The sequence below is a fragment of the Sus scrofa genome, chromosome 14 (genome assembly GCF_054392235.1).
Source record: "Sus scrofa isolate SSC_HxYL_T2T_F1_AM1 chromosome 14, Sscrofa_HxYL_maternal_Yorkshire_Landrace_v2.0, whole genome shotgun sequence".
Classification (NCBI taxonomy): Eukaryota; Metazoa; Chordata; class Mammalia; order Artiodactyla; family Suidae; genus Sus; species Sus scrofa.
The window spans coordinates 127,514,659-127,537,257 of record NC_139396.1 but is presented as its reverse complement, the minus strand read 5'-3'; the positions used below and the strand labels follow the sequence as shown (position 1 = coordinate 127,537,257).

The window sequence follows — 22,599 nt, the reverse complement described above, 5'->3', positions numbered from 1 at the left end:
GAGGTGGTTTAGTATAAATGTAGAATATTGCATCTGAGAGGCAAAATAAAGAACTGACTCTGGAATTATAACAGGAAGAAAACGCCAGGGTTTGTTCCTAAAAACAAAAAAACAAAAGAAAAACACATATTATTATCTTATGACTCAGCAATTTCACTTCTGGGTATATACTCAGAAGAATTGAAAGCAAGGAATCGAACAGATATTGTCCACTAATGGAGTGGAGGAGAGGATAAGGAGTTATTGTTTATGTTATATGAGTTATATGAGTGTGTGTGCTTACATATACTTTTATATATCGCTATTTTTAAAAGTTTAAATATGCCAGGGAAAGCCCTTCTGAGAGTGCGCAGCAGCAGACAACTAATAAACCAACAATGTAGATCCAAAGTTGGACTAAACCTGGGTCTGCATACAAACTGAGACATGCAAGCTATTTTCCCTGGCACCAGCTATGCCCTCTCTTTAGTTCTGGCTCATATAGAGGTAATAATTATATACAGCAGTAATAATGCATAAAAAAGGAAAAAATAGGAGGAAAAGAGGTAACATGGTATTGCGTGTTCAGGCTTCTGAAAATTTTCCATCCAACTATCCCTCATGGCTAAAAAGTGTGAACTTGGAACTTTAATTTCTGGAGATACAGTTTAAAGCTGTTATAAGAAATGGGAAGTTTCTTTCAAGTTCTGGGTTCTACCTTTAAAATTTATGACAATTTTCCATTCTGTTCACTACTATATTTAGTATCGTTTGTTCACATTACTTTCTCAGCTAAAGTTGTTTAAGTGCCTACACCTGACTGTTTACAATTCCTAGCCCGGGTAGAGTGGGGGACAAAAAAAGTGAGGCTTCAGTCCTCACAGGGATGGGGCAGGGGGAGGGGTGGTGAAGGAGGAGTGAAAAAGAACGCTAGCAAGACCCAGCTGCATGCAAAGCTGATGCCCAAACTTGTGAGTCTTGTTTAGTTTCCCACTGCCTCTCAGTTTGACATATTAGCCTGAGAGTCAGAAAGCAGTTCTCTGTGGTTGTGTGGTTCTGGACACATCTGCTGGGCTCTCTTCATCTCCATTTCTTCAGCTCTGAAGTCGCAAGGCTGGATCCAGAGCAGTCACTGTTGGGTGGAGGAGAGCCCTGGACCCTTAATATGGCCCAGACTTTCTCCAGCAGTCTTGTGCTTTATTACTCTCCTCTGTTTCCACAGTGCAAAAGGTAGCTCCCATATAAATGATTTCTGGCACCCCAGAGAGCCCGTTCCCTCCTGTAGGAACTTGTGTTCTGTTTACAGATTATCTGAGAATGAGGATGCCTGAACTTTAGACTTGGCCTTATATGATAAAAGAACAACATAATCCACTTTACCCCTAAATTTGTTATAATTTGGGATTTGGATTCCACCCAGTTCTCATGATAATTTCTCTTTATTAAATACTCAGAATAAGCCAGCACTATTAAATGCATCATTTCATTTAATCCTTGGATGAACTTCATCAGCTAGTTTAACATAATAGCTAAAAGCAGGGCTCTGGAGTCAGACTTCCTGGGTACCTTCCTGACTGTCTTACCAGCTGTGTGTGACTTCAGACAAGTGACTTAGCCTCCTTCTGAGCCTCTGTCTTCATGTCTATAAAGAGGGATAATAATAGTATCCAGCTGCTATGAGAATGAAATGAGATAATAATGTGTAGAACACCAGAGAGTAAGTATTTTTTTAAAAAGCTGTGCATTTTATTACCCCCATTTTACAGATGAGAAAAATGGAGGCTCAGAGATGTTAACTTGCTAAATTCACACTGATAGGAAAGGGAAGAAGTAGGTTTGGAACCCAGGACCATCAGAAATCAAAGTCTATGGTCCAGATGACTACTTATCCAGAAGTCTTAGTTACCAGGGTTGCCAGCTTCCAAGGGGACTTCCTTAGAGCACTTGTTTGTTTGTTTGTTTTTTGGTTTTTGTTTTTTATGTAATAGCCTGTCTTGGACCTTAAGGCTATTATTATAGTAACTTTCTTTGACTACATTCTATACTACAGTGATGCTATATGGTTTACATTGGGCTTGTAACGTCTCTCTAGCATCTTAACTTTCCCAGTAGTAGGATTTAATGGGGAAACAGAAATAGAGCAGATAGCAAGAGAGTGGAAGGAAAATAGTAGAGTGCCCTGGACAGGCAGAGGATTCAAGAAGGGACAAAAAAAAAAGAAAGAAAGAAAGAAAGAAAAGAAAGAAAGGAAGGAAGGAAGGAAGGAAGGAAGAAAGAAAGAAAGAAAGAAAGAAAGAAAGAAAGAAAGAAAGAAAGAAAGAAAGAAAGAAAGAAAGAAAGAAAGAAAGAAAAAAATTGTGGGAGGGACTAAAATCAGGTGTGTGTTGTATCTATTCACTTTGTAAATTGCCTGTGAATACCACCCCCCACACACACCCCTGCCCTGAGGATCCAGGTTAATACCCTAGTTTGAGGAGTTTCCCTAGTGGCACAGCAGGAAAAAATCCAACTAGGAACCATGAGATTGCAGGTTCCATCCCTGGCCTTGCTCAGTGGGTTAACAATCCGGCGTTGCCATGAGCTGTGGTGTAGGTTGCAGACGCGGCTCGGATCCCGCGTTGCTGTGGCCCTGGTGTAGGCTGGTGGCTACAGCTCCGATTCGACCCCTAGCCTGGGAACCCCCATATGCCGCAAGAGCGACCCAAGAAAATGGCAAAAAGACAAAAAAACAAAAAAACAAAAAAAACTGTGTATACTGGAGTGTGATAATGAGATTATTATAGATGAGATAATAGGTTAGCTTCTGTTAATATTATTAAAAATTGCTTTTCTTTGCTTCATGGCATTTTGATTTTTATAATATGAGTCCTCAAGGGAGGAAGAAGGATTAGGCAAAGGGTCATACAGCAGAGAATTCCAATATTAAACCATAAAAGCATCACTTTCTTTACAGAAAAAAAGATGTGTATGTGTGTACACACACACACTCATACTCAGAGTTCTTGGCTACTACAACCTAACAGGGGCCAGCCCTGGTTTTCTGAAGCAGCAGCAATTTCTCCTTTAGAGGTGGTAAGGATAGGAAGCCCTCAGGAAGTTCCTTTTTGCACAAATCCAGGTGTATTTGTTTAACCTTTCTTCTTTCTCCATATATACTTTTTAAATTATAGAACTAGATTTTGAAGTTTTATGCAATATTCAATACATGATAAAAATTTTAACAGTACAAAAGAGTACACTATGAATAATGAAAACTTTGCTCTCTCTCCTCAATCCCACTACTCAGAAGCAACCGCTGTAAACACTTTTTGTTTTTAACTCTTCTGGTGATTGCCATTCTGCTTTTATACATTCTTAGGTTTCCGGTTACTGATTTATTCTTTAGATGATTTCTTTTACTCTGCTTACGAAGATGAAGAATTTTAGTGTATTTTACCGACTCCTAATTTTCTTTCTACCTGTCATGACTTTTTGATCAACTGATGTCTTTTCAAGTTGGTATCTGGCAAGATGGGGACATGTTTGACTTTAGGATAATGGTGGTTGCCTTTTGTCAAGCCTTTATGCTTATAAGGCAGGCAATTTTCTAATACATTATATATGGTAATTTAATTAATCTTCAGACCCATGCTAGTCAGAAGACACTACCCTCACTTTACAGATAAATAAATTTAGGTTTTGGCTAGTTATGTAACTTGCTCAGAGTCCTATAGTTTGACTTAACCTGGACTCCCTAACACCCAAGCTCACTTTCTTAGCCATTGTTACTCTCCTAGAATAACAAATGCCTTAAGGCCAGTCTAGTTCCACCAAGAAGAATAGTTCCTTCGTCCTGCAAGTTATGTTTGCGTGTGTGTGTGTGTGTGTGTGTACATGTGCACATGTTCATGTGTATCTCCATTTATAATGTAGAAATAAAATGTATGGTGATATTTTAAAGAATGGAAGAGGGAAAATAGAAGCTTATAAGTTTCTTCATTTGTAGATATGTTCGTTATTTTTTTTGTTGGTGGCAGTTAAATATCTTTTAAAGATGAGAAAAAGCTTTTATATATACTCAAATATTTACCATGTCTGGCACTCTTCATTCCTTTGTGAAGATCTAAGTTTCTATATGGTATCATTTTCCTTTAGCCTAAGGAACCGTTTAAAACATTTCTTGTGGAGGGGATTCCGGGAACAAGATGGTAGAGTAGGAAGACCCTGAATTCACCTCCTCTCTTGGGCACACCAAAATTACAGCTCTTTACAGAGCCATATTGATGAGAAAACTGGAACCCAGCAGAGAAGATCTACAACTAAAGATATAAAGAAGGAACCACAACCCGGATATGTTGGAGAGGTGGGGTCGAGGTATGGTCAAGACCCAAACCCCGTAGTGGGGGATCCACAAAGAGGAAGCTAATTACAATTGGAGAGGTTCTCCCCAAGGAGCAAACTGTCAAAGTCCCATAGCGGACTCCCAAGTCTGAGGTCCTGTACTGGGAAGAAGTCCCCAGAAGATTTGACTTTGAAGTCCAGCAGGGCTTACTTTGGGGAGACCCAGAAATCTATGGAGAAGAGAGAATCTGCTCTTAAAGGATACACACAAAATCTCACACGCTCTAAGACCCAGGGCAGAAGCAGTAATTTGAAAAGATCCTGGGTCAGACCCACCTTCTGATCTTAGAGAGCCTCCCAGAGAATGAGGAGGCAACTGGAGCTCTCCCTAGGGACATAGATGCTGGTGGCAGCAATTTTGAGCTCATTCTACCACTTGGACACTGGTGCTGACAAATGCCATTTGCAATCCTTTCTCTAGCTTATCAGCATCAGGACCTGACCCCTCTCACCATCCTCTCTGTACTGGTACTGGGACACCTCAAGCTGAGCAAAGCTGGACTAGGACACAGCTCCACCCACCGGCAGGCAGGCTGCCTTAAGACCCCCTGAGCCCACACCCTCCGTAGGACACACCCCTTGTCCACCAAAGGGCCTAGGACTTAGCTCAGCCCACCAGTGTTTAGGCAGAAACCGCAGGACCCCTTTGGCCCCAGCCCTGCCCACAAGTGAGACAGCACTAGCCTAAAGATTAGACTTTACCATCATGGGCAGCCATCAGCCCCAAGACTTCCAGCTCTGCCTACCAGCAGGCCAACATATCAACTGTGGGACCAAAAGAACCCTGCAGCAGAGACCTCAGGACCCAGCCCTGCTCCCAACCAGAGGACCAGCACTCGCTCTGGGACCAGCCTCACACATCAGTGGGAAGGCACAAGCTCCAGCACTACCACAGCCCTGCAGGCCATCATGGCAGGACCCAGTCTACACACCAGCAGGCTAACACCAGTCCCTGGACTCCCTGTGCCCTGGCCCCACTAATAGCAGCTATGAGACACCTTATACCCCTCAGCCAGGTGCCTCAGAATGCAGCCGCATTCATCAGGGGGCCAGTACCAACTTTGAGACATATCAGAACCCACAGTCAGCCATGTTAAGAACAAGCCTCACAGAGCAGCAGGCCAACACTAGATCAAGGAGCACAGGCCCCACAACCACCCACCTCAGAATCTGGCTCTGCCCATTACTGGGCCTGCACTAGACCTAGGATTCCCTGGGGTTCCACAACCAAATGCCTTGTGACCAGGCCCCACCAACCGGTGACTGGAAGCCCCTGCACATGACAGGTCTTAACAACTAACCAGACAGGGTACCAGCCATGCCTACCATATCACCCACAGTACTCAGTTTGCCACAACAGAAGGACCCACACAGCCTACATAGGGCATGCCTAGAGCATATAATTCTGATGATCAGAACCAGGGGAGTGTGCTGTGGGATTCATAGGACAACTCCTACAAAAGGCCACTTCTCCTAGGTTGGAAAATATAATTAACCTGCCAGATGCATAGAAATAAAAATAGTAGAGTTCCTAGTGGGTTAAGAATCTGGCATTGTGACTGCCGTGACTTGGGTCACTGCTATAGTGCAGATTCAATCCCTAGGCTGGGAACTTTCTTGGGCAAAATGAGGCAACAGAGGAGTGTATTTCAAACAAAGGAGCAAGATAATGCCCAAGAAGACCTAAGTGAAGTGGAAACAGGCAGTCTAACCAACAAAGAATTTGAGGTAATGATTGTAAAGATGATTGAAGAACTTGGGAGAAGAACTGATGAACACAGAAGTTTAACAAACAGGGGGAGATGTAAAGAATAACCAAACAGAGCTAAAGAGTATAATAACTGAAAATTTAAAACTAGAAGGAATCACAGGACATTAAGTGTTACACAAAACAGATCAGTGAGCCAGAAAACAGTAGTAGAAATCATTGACACTGAACACACACAAACAAAAAAAAATTAAAAGAAATGAGGACACTTTAAGAGACCCCTGAATCAACATCAAATGTACTTACATTTGTATTATAGGAATCTCCAAAGGAGAAGAGAGAGAAAGGGGCAGAGATTTTTCAACAGAAACTCTGCAGGCCTGAAGACAGTGGCATGACATATTTTTTTTTATTATTAATCAATGAATTTATCACATCTGGAGTTGTATAATGATCATCACAATCCAATTTCACAGGATTTCCATCCCAAGCACATCCCCCCAACCCTCAAACTGTCTCCTGCAGAGACCATAAGTTTTTCAATGTCTGTGAGTCAGCATCTGTTCTGCAAAGAAGTTCCATCTGTCCTTTTTTCCAATTCCACGTCAGTGAAAGCATTTGATGTTGGTGTCTCATTGTACGGCTGACTTCACTTAGCATGATAATTTCTAGGCCCATCCATATTGCTAAAAGTGCCGGTATCTCATTCCTTTTAATGGCTGAGTAATATCCCATTGTTTATATGTACCACATCTTCCTGATCCACTCCTCTGTTGGTGGACATTTAGGTTGTTTCCAGGTCTTGGCTATTGCAAATAGTGCTGCAATGAACATCAGAGTACATGTGTCTTTGCAAGTCATGGTTTTCTCTGGATAGATGCCCAGGAGTGGGATTGCTGGATCAAATGGTAGTTCTATGTTTAGTTTCCTGAGGACTCTCCATACTGTTTTCCACAGTGGTGGCACCAATTTACAATCCCACCCACAGTGTACTAGGGTTCCTTTTTCTCCATACCCTCTCCAGCACTTATTGTTTGTAGACTTTTGGATGATGGCCATTCTGGCTGGTGTGAGGTAGTACCTCATCTTGGTTTTGATTTGCATTTCTCTAATGATGAGTGATGTTGAGCATCTGTTCATGTGTTTTTTGGCCATCTGTATGTCTTCTTTGGAGAACTGTCTGTTTAGATCTTCTGCCCATTTTTGGATGGGGTTGTTTGTTTTTTTGGTATGGAGCTGCAGAAGGTGTTTATAAATTTTGGAAATTAATCCCTTGTCAGTTGCTTCATTGGCAAAGATTTTTCTCCCATTCTGTGGGTTGTCTTTTCATTTTGTTTAGGGTTTCCTTTGCTGTGCAGAAACTTTGAAGTTTGATTAGATCCCATTTGTTTATTTTTGTTTTCACCATCATTACTCTAAGAGGTGGATCTGAGAAGATGTTGCTGTCGTTTATGTCAGAGAGTGTTTGGCATATGTTTTCCTCTAAGAGTTTTATAGTGTCTGGTCTTATATCTAGGTCTTTAATCCATTTTGAGTTTATTTTTGTGTATGGTGTTGGCATGACATATTTAAAGCAATGAAAGGAAGAAATCTACAACCAAGAATACTCTATTCAGCAAAGCTTTTATTCAGAATTGATAGAAAGATAAAAATGTTTTTACAGATATGAAAAAACTGATAGAGTTCAGCACCACCAAACCAGCTTTATAAGAAATGTTAAAACGACTTCTCTAAGTGAAAAAGAAAAGGCCCACAGCTAGAAACATGAATGAAAATTATGAAAGGAAAAAGCTCATTGATAAAGGAAAATATACAGTAAAGGTCATAAACAACAATGTACAAAGCTAGTAGGAAGGTTAAAAGACAAAAAATATTAAAGTCAACTCTATCTGAAATAAGTAGTTGAGGGATATAGAAAACAAAAAATGTAAACTATGTCAAAAAAACTAACTTTAAAGGGCAGAGAGTAAAAATGCAGTTATTAAAGTGCATTTGAAATTAAGATATCAGCAACTTAAAGTAATCACATGCATGGTTGCTATATACAGACCTCATGGAAACCATAAACCAAAAATCTGTAATAAATACATAAACACAAGAGAGAAAGGAATCCAACAAAGGAAGAAAACAAATGAATAAGAAACAAAAAAGAACTAAAAATCAACCACAAAACAATTAAGATGGCAATAGTACATACCTATCAATAACTACTTTAAATGTAAATGCATTAGTCAAAAGACAGAGTGGCTAAATGAATATAAAAACAGGACCCATACATATGCTATGTATGAGACTCACTTCAGATCTAAAGACAAACACAAAACTGAAAGTAAGGAGATAGAAAAAGTTGCTCCCTGAAAATGGAAATGAAAAGAAAGCCAGGGTAGCAGCACTTATATCAGACAAAATAGAATTTAAAATAAAGAATGTAACAAGAGACAAAATACATCACAAAATGATCAAGGGAGTCAATCCAATAAGGGGATATAACAATTGTAAATATATATGCACCAAAATAGAAGCATCTAAATACATGAAGGAATTTTAACAGGCATAAAGGAAGAAATTAACAGTAACACAATCATGAGTGAGGTGTTAAAGTCAAAATGGATTAAAGACCTAAATTTGACTGAAAATCATAATACTCCTAGAAGAAAACACTCTTTGACATAAATCATAGTGCAATATATATATATATATATATATATATATATATATATATATATATATATTTATATTGCTTTTTAGGGCTGCGCCTGCAGCATATATAAGTTCTCAGGCCAGAGGTCAAATTGGAGCTGTAGCCCCTGACCTATGCCACAGCAACACAGGATCCAAGCCGCATGTCTGCAACCTATACCACAGCTCACAGCAATGCAGGGTCCTTAACCTACTGAGCAAGGCCAGGAATTGAACCAGCCATCTCATGGTTCCTAGTCAGATTCATTTCCCGCTGTGCCACAGTGGTGAGATATTACCTCATGGCTGTCTTGTTCTTATAAGGAGCAGTGGCATGTTTAGAACTATAGTTATCTGTTGCCCATTTAATATATTTCCATTGCAAAACCTTGGAGAGATTACTGGACTTGAATTTCAAAAAGTGTTATCATACTTTCTATATATTGAACTTTAAAACTCAAATTCACTTTAATTCACATGCATTTATCAATTGTGTACTATGTGCCAGTACCAGGCTAGATACTAGGGCTGGGGACCTTTGAGGATTTCCCCATTTAGTGAGAAGGAGTAGACATATAAGTAGATAATCACAGTATACTGTAGTAATATGTTAGAGAGAGCTGTAATTATGATTTTGTTAAGATTATGTTAAATGATATATGTTTTTTAAACATTATATTTTCACAAAAGCTTCAGCCTGTATTAGTGGAACAATCTTCTGGAATTCCCAGAGGCGCCTTTACATTTAGTTTAGACAGACTTACAAAGATTAAAGAGAGTCATTCCTTTCAAAGGGTCTCAGTGTTCAGTCAATTGAGATGATCCTATTATCCATCAAAGAAATGCCAGTGCCATTCCCATAGGCTTTCCTCTCTCAGTGTTCTCCTTAAATGACCTCAGCCCTTTTCATTTCTCACTTATGTTCTCTCATAACCAGCTCATCTCTTCCCTGGCTTTAATTACCATTTATCTCTGTCCATGATCCCTATGTCTTTAACCCTGCTCCAGTCCTCTCTCTGAGCCCACTTTTAACTACTCTGGTATTTAACCACCTTTTCCTGATACTTCCACTGGCACTTCAGTTCAACAGGTCCCTAACTTCACAGTCCTCTTCTTCCTCTTTCCCATCCCAGTGGATCTACTGTTATTCACTCAGTCTGGGATCCACTGTTATTCACTCAGTCTGGGAGCCATTCACTCAGTCTCCTCCTGCACCCTCCGTATCCAATCAACCAGTAATACTTCTTAATTCTTCCTTGTAACTACGTCTTGAATTTGTCCACTGTCTTTTGTTCTTGTTTTTTTTTTTTTTTTTGTCCACTGTCTTTATTCCCATGGCCACTATTCTGATTTGAGCTCTCTTGCCACCCGTTTCTGCATTGCCTCTTCCCAGATCATCCTGACTTTAGTCTTAGTCTTCACACTAACCTGTCTTCAATACCATGATCTAGAATGCAAATCTTATTATATTACTTTCTAGTTTAAAAATCTTTAGTGAAACTCCCATTACCTACAGTAGAGCTTCCCAAAAGATGTGTGCTGCAATGACTGAAGATGTGCCAGTCATGGCTAAGGTGGGGCCAAGTGTGTTGCCAACCAGCCACAAGCAGTCTCAATCTTTTACCCTTGTGTCCATATGTGTTTTCATTTTCCATGTATAGTTACAAATGGAATGTTTAGAAAGGATTGGTGACAGCATTAAGCTCAAACTTAGGGGACTTACTGACTTCTCCAGTCTCATCTCCAGCACTCACTGCCTCACATCTTGTTATCTAATCAGTGCCATTTTCCTGCCTATATCACTACACAGAGGGTAAGTTTGTCCATCAGCTGGGAATAAATGTCTTCCTCTCTCTAGCTGGCAAATGTCCACACATCTTTTAAAATGTAATTCAAGCTTCTCCTTCTTGGGGAGCTTTCTCTGACTTTCTAAAATGGAGTTGGCCTTTGTGCTTCCATTATGACTCCTAATCTACCAATGCTATGGGATCACCACAGTGAAGAGCATTTTTTTTTTTTTTTTTTTTTTGGTCTTTTTGCCATTTCTTGGGCTGCTCCTGTGGCATATGGAGGTTCCCAAGCTAGTGGTCGAATCGCAGCTATAGCCGCTGGCCTACGCCAGAGCCACAGCAGCGCAGGATCCGAGCCGCATCTGCAACCTACACCACAGCTCACGGCAACGCCGGATCGTTAACCCACTGAGCAAGGCCAGGGATTGAACCTGCAACCTCATGGTTCCCGGCCAGATTCGTTAACCACTGCGCCACCACGGGAACTCCGAAGAGCAGTTTTTAAAAGCATATTTATCCCCTTGCTAGTCTGAGGCTTGTCATCTTTGCTTCCCTAGTGCCTGGCACAAACGAGGCTTAAGAAAAGTTTAGGTGAACCAAATGAAGTTTAATAGTTTATATCACTCAGGATGGGCTAGGTTGTGCTGATACAACAAATGACTTAACACAATAAAAGCTTATTTTCTGGTCATGCTATAAATATTCAGGTTGATAGATGTTCCACATATAAACTCTTTTACGTGTGTGTAGTTTATAAATATACATAATATGTATGTGTTTTTTAAATCATGCTATAATGCACATAACATAAAATTTAGCATTTTAACCAAAGTGTACAATTCAGTGGCATTGTGTATTCACAATGTTATGAATACTTATGAATTGGAATTACTAAGTCCAGAAATTTTCATATCTGCCATTTGAAATCCCACACCCATTAAGCAGTCACTCTCTGTTCCTTATGCCCCAGCTTCCACTGCAACACCTGGAAATCATTAATATGCTTTATTTGCCTATTCTGTGTATTTCATATGATTGGATTTATATAATATGTGACCTTTTGCAACTGGTTTTGTTCACTTAGCATAATGTTTTTACATTTCATCCATGTTGTGGCACATATCAGTACTTCATTCCTATTTATGGCTGAATAATATTCCATTATGTGTATATCACATTTTGTTTATTCCTTCATCAATTGATGGACACTTGTCTTGTTTCCACCTTTGGCAATTGTAGTTGTGGCTGCTGTGAACATTCATGTAAAAGTTTTGTTTAATCACCTGTTTTCAATTCTTTGGAATCTATACCTAGAGATGGAATTGCTGTGCCGTATGGTAATGCTATGCTTAATTTATTTTTTTTTATTTCTTTTTATTTTATGTCTTTTTGCTATTTCTTGGGCCGCTCCCGCGGCATATGGAGATTCCCAGGCTAGGGGTCGAATCGGAGCTGTAGCCGCTGGCCTACGCCAGAGCCACAGCAACGCGGGATCCGAGCCGCGTCTGCGACCTACACCACAGCTCACGGCAACGCCGGATCATTAACCCACTGAGCAGGGTCAGGGATCGAACCCGCAACCTCATGGTTCCTAGTCAGATTCGTTAACCGCTGCGCCACGACGGGAACTCCTTGGGAACTCCTTTTTTTTTTTTTTTTTGTCTGCTATGCTTAATTTATTGTGAAACTGTTTTCCACAGCAATTGTACCATTTTACATTTCCTCCAACAATATATGAAGGTTCTAATTGTTCTACACTTTTGTCAACCCTTGTCATTTCCATTATTATTGTTACTATTATTGCCTTATATGGTCCTAATGCATTTGCATCACTCTGCTCATATATTATTGGCCAAAGCAAGTCACATGATCATACCTAGCTTTAAGAGAGATGAGAGGTGCAGTCCTACCATCTGCCAGAAAGAGAAGCACAAAGACATTTGTAAGTATTCCTAATGATATTATACACCTAATATCTAGGGAAATGAGAGATTAGATCAAAACCCATCACCTTCCTGGAAGTTGGACTTCCCTTCGTGGCGCAGTGGTTAACGAATCTGACTAGGAACCATGAGGTTGCGGGTTCGGTCCCTGCCCTTGCTCAGTGGGTTGACGATCCGGCGTTGACGTGAGCTGTGGTGTAGGTTGCGGATGCGCCTCGGATCCTGCACTGCTGTGGCTCTGGCTAGGCCAGCAGCTACAGCTCCGATTCGACCCCTAGCCTGGGAACCTCCATATGCCGCGGGAGTGCCCAAAGAAATAGCAAAAAAAAAAAAACAAAAACAAACCATCACCTTCCTGGAAGTTTATGCACACAAATCAGGCCAGTTTCTCATACTTAAATATTACAAAGTTCCCAGAAGGAGACTGAACAGAGATTTGCCGAGAGTTGTGTAGATGTAAGCTAAAAGAAGAGGAAGGGAAGAAAGACCACATGGAAAGAAGAACAGAAATGTATTTTTAAAAGTCTAAAGGTGAATGCCTAATTTTGTTAATTATTTATAAATACATTTTATTTCTTTGAAAAAAAATAGATCTCTCCTTTTAGTGCAGTATAGTGTAGCCAAATACCACCCAAACTCTGATAATTTAACTTTAATCCTGGAGTTAATTCAACTCTCAACGGCTTCACAAATAACTGCAGCAGTATATTTGGTTAAATAAAATAATCATCATTTTCTGATGAAACTACAAAACCAATCTGGCAAATGTGGAAATAAAAATCCACATGGCAGGATTTTCCTGAAAAGAGGCACTTCATGTAAACAAGCTTCTCCTGTTACCCAGCAACCACTCCTTTGGAGTTCCCTCTAGTGGGGTTATGTCAACTGGCAGCTGGTATAACCTTGAAATGATCCAGTTTGTTTTCCTGTTCCCTGATGTGTAGAGGTCACTGCTGATTATAATGTGGTTACTATTTGTTATTATTTGGAATGTGATAACATGGCAGAATTGCCTCAAAATGCTCTTTTTTAAAAAATATCTTGACATTAATTTTGCATATACAGTAGGGTCATCCTAGATGCACATTTCAAAGCCTAAGGATATTTGTATTTTAAAAATAAGAATGACCAACGTGGATGGCGGTGGTTAGAGTAGGGGGATAAGCATTACACTCTATCCAGTTTGTAGCTGTTTAATCACTAAAATAAACTTTCATTATTTAAATTTCCCAGGTTTGAATCTCAGCTCCACCACTACTAATTGTATGTCCTTAGACATGCTTATTAATCTCTGAGATACCTGAATCATCTATAAATAAAACAGGGTTAATAATAGTAATTACCACATAGACTTGTGAAAGTTAAATGAGCTCATATATAAAGTGCTTAGAAAGGTGTCTGGTACACAGTAGCCCTGTGTAAGGAAAGGCTTTGTTTTGGGATCGTGTTCCTTCTTGACAAATGACTCTTGCTCTTCCACCCCTACCTGACAGGGTTAGGCACCTCTGCTGTGTGTCTCCTTGGTGTGCTGTACTTTCCCGTGGTTAAATAGCACTTAAATGGAATTATAATTTAATTCTGTGTTCAGTTACCTGTGTCCCCCAATACCTGTAAGCTGTGGGAGGTTGGAGACCCAGGCTGTATTGTGCACCACTACATCCCCATGTGTTGGATGACTTACCTGTTGTGCTTTGAGCAGTGTAGTGTGAGGATGCAAAAGCTTCCAGCCTAACATACTGGGGAACAAGGAGAGGGCAGCAGTTGTCTAAGATTTACCAGGACTTTGCAGGAACTCAGAATAAAACTGTCAGGTCATAGGCATGCATTTTGAGCAGGGAATAATCTTTTTTTTTTTTTTTTTTTTTTGTCTTTTTGTCTTTTGTTGTTGTTGTTGCTATCTCTTGGGCTGCTTCTGCGGCATATGGAGGTTCCCAGGCTAGGGATTGAATCGGAGCTGTAGCTGCCAGCCTACGCCAGAGCCACAGCAACATGGGATCCGAGCCGCGTCTGCAACCTACACCACAGTTCACGGCAATGCCGGATCGTTAACCCACTGAGCAAGGGCAGGGACCGAACCCGCGACCTCATGGTTCCTAGTCGGATTCGTTAACCACTGCGCCACGACGGGAACTCCCATTTTGAGCAGGGAATAATCTTAATTTGAGTTCTTTTAGCATCGCTGCTTGAAGCAGGATGAAGCAGCTACCAACTGATCCACTAGAGAACAAGGGTACACAAAGTCATTTTCTTGTCTTTAAACCCTTTCTTGCAAGTAATGGGGTTCACCTGAATTAGCTTCAGAAAGGACGGGTGGAAGAGAGGCTGTATGTAAGGCCATACATGACTTGTCTCAGAATCTAAGGACAGGAATGCAGCTGAGTCCCCTGCAGGACTCCCGTCAGGAGCTAAGGCACCCTCTTGATTCCTCTCTCTTTCTCTCTGGAGCTAGATGGTTCTTTGATAGATCTCCCTGACCATCTGCTTCCTCTGTTTCTTAACTCCTCTGTTCAGTGGAAGAAAAGTCTCTCAGCTCTTATGGTTATGTGTTCCTCAGCTCCAGCTGCACCCTGAAAATAACTAGCAGCTCCTTGGCTGCCAAACTCAGTTTTCAAGGGAAACTCTGATTGGTTCAAATTGAGTCAATGTCTCCCTGGATCTGATTTATAGTTGCCGGATCATCTATCACAAACAAGGTTGCCAGGAGCCTCCTTTCATGGTTGAGCAATTCACTGCGAATGGGTTCACTAAAAAAATAGGAAGATACTACAGTAGGAAGATACTGCTAAAACAATGTCATTCAAAGTGATCCACAATGTACTGCAAGTTTGGGTAAAAGGGAGTTCCCATTGTGGCTCAGTGGGCTGAGAACCCGACATAGTGTCCATGGGGACGTAGGTTCAATCCCTGGCCTCACTCAGTGGGTTAAGGATCTGGCGTTGCCATGAGCTGTGGTATAGGCTGGCAGTTGAAGCTCTGATTCCACCCCTAGCCCAGGAACTTCCATATGCCACAGGTATGGCCATAAAAAGAAGAAGGAAAAAAAAAAAAAGATTGGGCAAGGGAAATAACATTATAGTGCACTGTGGATGTCTTAGCTCACCAGAAACCACTGGTTTTCTGTAGTTTTTGAGAATTGTCCCTTTGGTGGCATTAAACACATATAAATAAAACTTCCTTCCACTTCATTCAAAATGTAAAGAACTGAACATGGTTCTCTGAAAACAAGAGGACACATGCTCCTCCCTTTGCCTGGAACTTTCTTCCCTCTTTATACATTGGACTCATCCCTAATCCCTACCCATCTTTCAGATCTCCCTTTTACACATTCCCCAGCTGAAGAACATGTTTTGGTTTTTTCTCCCAAGGAACTTATTTGGCCAGACCCAGGTATGGAAAGGGTCCTACATCTAAAAAAATGTCTTGGGCCTCTTGGTGGTGAGTGTGGCTTGTGCTATACAGGAGGACCCAGTGTGGCCATGGGAACTTGATCTTGGAGTTGTAGAATTGCTTGACCACTAGTTAGTGGCACTTTGCTGGCTGTGATCTCTTCCACCTTCATGATATGGATCAGTTGGGCCATGCTATGTGCCCATGTCATAGTAGCACCTGTGAAGGTCAGGTCTGAGTACTGGCAATATGTTTAATGCACAAAGTCAGATATGCAATATATGAACACTTAGTTTTCCATGAATTAACTTGATTTCTTTATAAGCCCTTGTTCTGATTTGAGTGGTAGCCATTAAATCTTAGTCCATCAGGGATTTCCCCACTATCACAGTGGGGCATCAGAGTTTTGGTATCTAGTGCTAAAGTAAAGGAGAGGGTGGTGGGAGGGAGAAGTCAAATGCCTGGTTTCTGTTTCTGCTAGGAATCCTCACTTACCTCTAGTTGTTAAAACATGCAGGTCCCCGCTGTCAACGCCTCCTAGCTCACTGGGTACCTTCTCAGGTGCACACAACTCCTGATTTTCAACATCATACTAGGCCCCACATGAACTCTGTGATGTGGTTGCTGCCCTTCACTGTGCTTGGGTTGTATTCAGAATAATCATCTGCCCTCTCATACTTATCTTAGAGGACCTCAGGGAACATTTCTTAGGCCCACTTACCCATGTCACCACAGCCCTTTTAAGTCTGAGGTCTTGCCTCATCCCCCACCCTGAGCTCAGAACCCAGTCTTATTTGGAGCTTCTGCTGTGTTGTCCCTTTGAAGTTCTACTGGAGAGAGGCAGCTTTGGTCCCCTCCATATTTAGAACTTCAAAACCTTTCCAGGATGTTGGTCCTTCCCCTTCCCCACACCCAAGCAGCCCAGGGGGAAAGCAGGGGGAATGTTCCTTTCTTAGAACCAATCTACTCACTAGCCAAGGTCAAATAAGCTTTTTCTGATCTGGGCATGGCAGGTAGAGGAGGAGGTAGGATGGGAGAAAGGAAAGAACAGAAATAAACAAGAAACAAATGCAGTAATGGACAAAATGGAGTTTTAAGTGGCTTTCTATACCCCCCCATGGCAAGATTCTAGAAAGTTCCACTTAATAAATCTTTTACCCACTTAGAAAAGCAGTAGTCACTGGAAATCAACAAGAACTCACTAGTTAAGTTAATCTTATTCTTTTTTAGTGATTTACAAAGCTGCAAGATCAAGACAATGCTAGAGACAGTGCTCCCAGATTTCAGCAAGGCTGGTGGGAAAACAGTGGTCACTGGGAGTCAGCAAGAATCCTTAGCACTAATAGGTACTTTTACATGTAATATTTTCATTTAAACCTAAAACTAACTCAATAAGTGGAAGAAAAACATATTCTGAATGTCAGTTATCTATTGCTGTGTAATAGACTACTCCATACCTTAGTAGCTGAAAACAATTGTTTTTGCTCAACATCGCTGATTATTAGAGAAACGAAAATCAACACCTCAGTGAGGTACCACTTCACACCAGTCAGAATGGCCATCATTAGTCTGCAAATAACAAATGCCAGAGAGGGTATGGAGAAAAGGGAACCCCCTTGCACTGTTGGTGGGAATGTAAATTGGTATAGCCACTGTGGTAAACAGTATGGAGTTTCCTTAAAAAAAAATAAATAAAAGTAAAGTTGCCATATAATCCATCAATCTCACTCCTGGGCATATATCAAAGAAAACTCTAATTTAGAAAGATACATTCACTCCCAATGTTCACAGCAGCACTATTTACAATAGCCAAGACATAGAAGCAACCCAAATGTCCGTCAATGGAGGAGTGGATAAAAAAGATCACACACACACACACACACACACACACACACACACAGAGGAATATAATACCATTAGCAGCAACATGGAGGGACCTAAAGATTATCATACTAAGTGAAGTAAGTCAGACAGAGAAAGACAAATATCATATATCACTTATACATGGAATCAAAAATATGACACAAATCAACTTATTCCACAACAGGAACTCCCCTCAATTCTTTTCCATATAGCTCTTCCACATGGTTAGCTTAGACTTTCTCACAGCATGATATTCTCAGGGTTGTTGGACTCCTTATACAGTGCAATATCTGTAACCTTAAGACTTAGGCCCCGAACTTGTACGATGTCATTTTTGCCACAGTTAAAGTAAGGCAGAGAGCGAGGGCAGATTCAAGGAGAGAGATAACACAAGGTATGAATCCTGGGAGGAACAGTTCATTGCAGGTTACTAAAGTACACATTGGGCTTGGGATTTTAATGGCTCACATTACTGACAGATCTGAGAAGTATAGCTGACTTAGCAATGTCAGTAACAAGGCACTCAAGTGAGGTCAATATGCTTCTCTTTGCCTCTCGTCTCCTCTCTCTGTGTCAACACCAGTCTTAGGCAGACTCCTTTCTACTGGTGGCAAGATGGTCACAGTATTTCCAACTTTCAAGGCTCCTTGGAGAATCGTATAGCCATTCATCCATGTACCTATCCTATGACGGGAGGATGGACTATGCTGATTGGCTAGTCCAGGTCATGTGCTCACCTATGGCACGAACTGTTGATTGACTGCCTACCCAACAGTGTTTTCTAGCTCTCTTCTCCATTGACTGAGAGTCTGAAAACGCCGGATACTCCATTTCTCAGCTTCCCTTCCAGCTAGGAGCGTCCATGTTACTAAGTCTGACCAATGAAATGAAGGGGAGGTGATCTTTCAGACTTCCAGGGAAGATTTTTATTGAGAGTTTAGCTACTCCACAGCGTTGCTCCCTGGGCATCGAGTTTGTTTGATTAAGTGACCTGTGGGAGCCTTAAACTAACACTAGTCCCCTCATACAAGCCCATACCCTAGATAACAGCCTGCAGAGTCACAAGTAAATGGCAGTTAGATATGACTTCCCGACTATTGTGATAAATAGTCTTTCCCACCTTCCAGGGCCTTCCCCTTGTTCCCTCCCCTTTAGATAAGACCCCTGTGGAACTTTCCAAAGCCCTGCTCTTTGAATGGACTCATTCAGCCTTTGCTTGGGAACCCCAAGCTCTCCACCTACAGACCCTGATCAATGCACGTGCCCCAGGTTGTGCCTCTGCCTCTGCTTGCACCTTGTCTAGACTTCCCCGCTGACCCATCAAAGAGTGCAATGCACTTCTCCCAGTACCTGTGATTAATAAACTTCTTTTTCACTTCCTCTTACAGTCTTTTATTGAACCCCAGCTCACCATCCTGCATCCTGGAGATCTGCTTAAGAGATATTAATTTAACAAAGGTATAACAGTGTTCTTCCCTGATTAAATGAGAAACTAGTCTTCCTGTGTATGCAACCTACACCCTACCTAGCAACTTCCTACTTTGAAACTAATGTGTGATAATGAAGAGGCTGGAGTGTGACAATGAGGAGAAGGCCAAGAGAGTCTCAGAAATCCAGACCTTCTGCATTGTTCAACCAATCCAGAAACCTCCTACACTGTTACTATAAACATCTCTATGGTTTAAAGTCATTTGTAATGGAGTTCTCCCTTGCATCATAGTTAAACACCATTCCTAGGGCTGGGGAGGTGGGTTCAAGTACTGAGAGTGTAGGAGGGATAGTTCCCCCCAAAGAAACTCTAGTACTGTTACTAGTAGACAGGGAGTGAATAAATGCTTGGCAGTGAAAAAATGTCCATTTTAACACATAAATCCTGGATCTAGGAACAGATCTCAGGTTATTCAGCCCTCAGAGGCCCATGAAATTAGCTTGCTTGCTTGCCTTCTTTCTTTCTTTTTTTCTTCCTTCCTTCCTTTTTTTCTTTCTTTTTCTTTCTTTCTTTCTTTCTTTCTTTCTTTCTTTCTTTCTTTCTTTCTTTCTTTCTTTCTTTCTTTCTTTTCTTTGTGTGATTGATTTACAATATCATATAAGCTCCATGTGTATAGCATACTAATTCATAATTTTTAAAGATTATTCTCCATTTATAGTTATTATAAAATATTGGCTATGTTCCCTATGCTGCACAATATATCCTATTCATTTTACATACCATAGTTTGTAATTAATCCCTTAACCTAATCTTGTACTTCCTCCCTTCCCTTTCCTGAAACCAGCATTACTTTTTTCATTTTGCACATGAAGAAACTGAAACGGAAGGAGATTGAAAGGTTTTCTCCTTGTCACTCAAGTACTTAGTGGCAAATCTGGGACCACTACCTGGTTCCTTGGGTTTTTGTTGTTCTTGTTCTGTTCCTTCCATAAAGGGGCACAAAGCAGTAGGGATAACTTAGCACCTTGAAGGAAAATTAAACTCCTAGAGGATTTTGACATGCTAGAACAATGTGCTAAATCAACAGACTGTAAGAGAAAAGAACAGAAATATTATTTGACCTTGAAATCAACATGGCAATGTGACGGTCATAATAGTCAATATGAGGAGTTGTTGAAGAACAATTAATCCAGATGATCTACAAAAGAAATGAAAAATGTTATTTGAACCAAATTTGAGGATTATAACCCAGGAAGAGCATCTCAGAAAGCTCTGAGAACTATTCTCCCCCTTAGAAGTCAAGGCAAGTTTGTAAAGTTTTTTGAGACAGAGAGCTGTACATCAAATGATATGTTATTGACAGTTTATATGATCCAGATCTAAGTGTCATCATGGTAGGTCATGTGACCCTGTACAAAATCATAAGGAATGTTATCTTTTAAGGAGTTGTCGCGATTCTAGATTCTAGGAGAATGTTGCTTTTTATGGCTGAGCAGGTATTCCTGCTAATGCAGTAAGTTTGGTCGATACATAATGCAGATACAACAATGCACAATGGGGGGAGAAAGGCAGCCAACAGGCAGAGAAGAATCTCTTATGTTTAAATTTTTCTTGTCTTGCCATAAAATATGAATTTTATTTCACAGGATGGATATACAATTGTTATACTTTGATTACTGTATTAACCATCTATAGCAGTATAACCAATTATGCTCGGAGTATAGCAGCTTAAAATAAGTATTTGTTATCTCAGTTTCTATGGTCAGGAATTTAGGACTGATTTTCTGGGTGTTTCTTGCTTATATTCTCTCATGAGGTTGCCACAAAACTTTTGGCTGAGCTGTGGTCACTTGCAAGGCGGCCTGAGGCTGGAGGATCCCCTTCTAAGACTGTACCCAGGGCTGTTGTCTGGAGGCCTCAGTTCCTCACCATTGGCTTTTTTTTAAAAAGGGCTTTTGGGAGTTCCCGTTGTAGCTCAGTGGTTAACGAATCTGACTAGGAACTGCGAGATTGTAGATTCCATCCCTGGCCTTGCTCAGCGGGTTGAGGATCTGGCATTGCCATGAGCTGTGGTGTAGGTTGCTGGTGCGGCTCAGATCCTGCATTGCTGTGGCTCTGGTGAAGGCCGGCGGCTACAACTCTGATTAGACCCCTAGCCTGGGAACCTCCATATGCTGTGAGTGTGGCAAAAAAAAAAAAAAAAGATAAAAAGGACTTTTGGAGTGTTCCCATGACATAAAAGCTGACTTTCCCTGGAGCAAGTGATCCAAGAAAGAGCAAGCAGGAAACGTCAGTGCCTTTTATGATCTAGTCCCTGGAGTGGCATTCTATCACTTTTGCTTTATTTTCTATTCATTAGAATCAAGTCACAAGTCCAAGTTCATACTCAAGGTGAGGATTCCACCTTTTGAAAACAGTGGCAAGTGTTTGTGGACTTCTTTAATCCACCCTTCATTACCTTCGTCAAGACCATACATGAATCATTTGTCATGATTCTGAGAACTGAAATTTAAGGAAAAAATATAACCCTGGAGTTTTTCTTTATAATACCTATCATTGCTGTATTATTTTTATGTGATTATGTATATAATATTTATCAATCCTCCTAGATTGTAAGCTTCCGTGGGATAGCAGTGTAACCTGTTTTTCTCATCCTCAAGATCTAGTTTATTACTTGACACAAAGCCAGTGAATGGAAAATACTTGTTGAATGTTGAAAAAGTTCACTGGACAAAGATCCAAGGAGAATTAAAGTTCATGCTACATAAGAAATAGTTGGAGTAAATTGAGACCTAGCTTGAGAAGAAAAGACTCACTGGGGAACATGAGAGTTCTCTTCAAACCTGCAAAATAGGGAGTTCCCACTGTGGCACAGTGGGATAAGAACCTGGTGTTGTTGAAGCTACAGTGTAGGTTGCAGCTGCAGCTTGAATTCAATCCCTGGCAGGGGAAAACACACATACACACACAGGCATACACACAGACACACACACAGACACACACACACACACGCACACACACACACACCTGCAAAATAGAAGAGATTCATTATGGACACTACTAAAGGAGGGAGTGGCCATTGACTAGTAGAAGCTCCAGGGTAACAGATTTTATCTGATTATAAGGAACAGCTTTGTAACAATCAGAAACATTTTACAATGGCTAGAGGGTTTAAAGAGGGAGTAAATTGTTTGAGTGCCTGCTGGAAGATCACTTGTTGAGAATATTACGAAAATATGATTATATTAAATAGCATGTGAGATCAGATTTTACAGAACTCAGAGATTATGTGATTCTGTAATCTCATATTTATGGTATTTACCTAATTTTATTTATTTATTTTTTCTTTTTATGTGCTGCACCTGCCTGTGTCATATGGAAATTCCTGGACTAGGGGTTGAATCAGAGATGCAGCTGCCAGCCTATGCCACAGGCACAGTA

The 22,599-nt window shown here is 40.8% G+C and overlaps 1 protein-coding gene across 10 annotated transcripts in view; it reads left to right on the top strand.

Annotated features, from left to right (window-relative positions):
* LOC106506098 (uncharacterized) overlaps positions 1–22,599 on the top strand; it is a 206,884-nt gene that overhangs the window by 91,564 nt on the left and 92,721 nt on the right. For 2 of the 10 annotated variants that reach the window (XR_014826692.1, XR_014826704.1), the window contains exon 3: positions 19,118–19,187. The exons of the other annotated variants lie outside the window; for them this stretch is intronic. The gene's annotated coding sequence lies outside the window, so the exon portion shown is untranslated. The remainder of the gene's footprint in view (positions 1–19,117; positions 19,188–22,599) is intronic. 10 annotated transcript variants of the gene reach the window in all.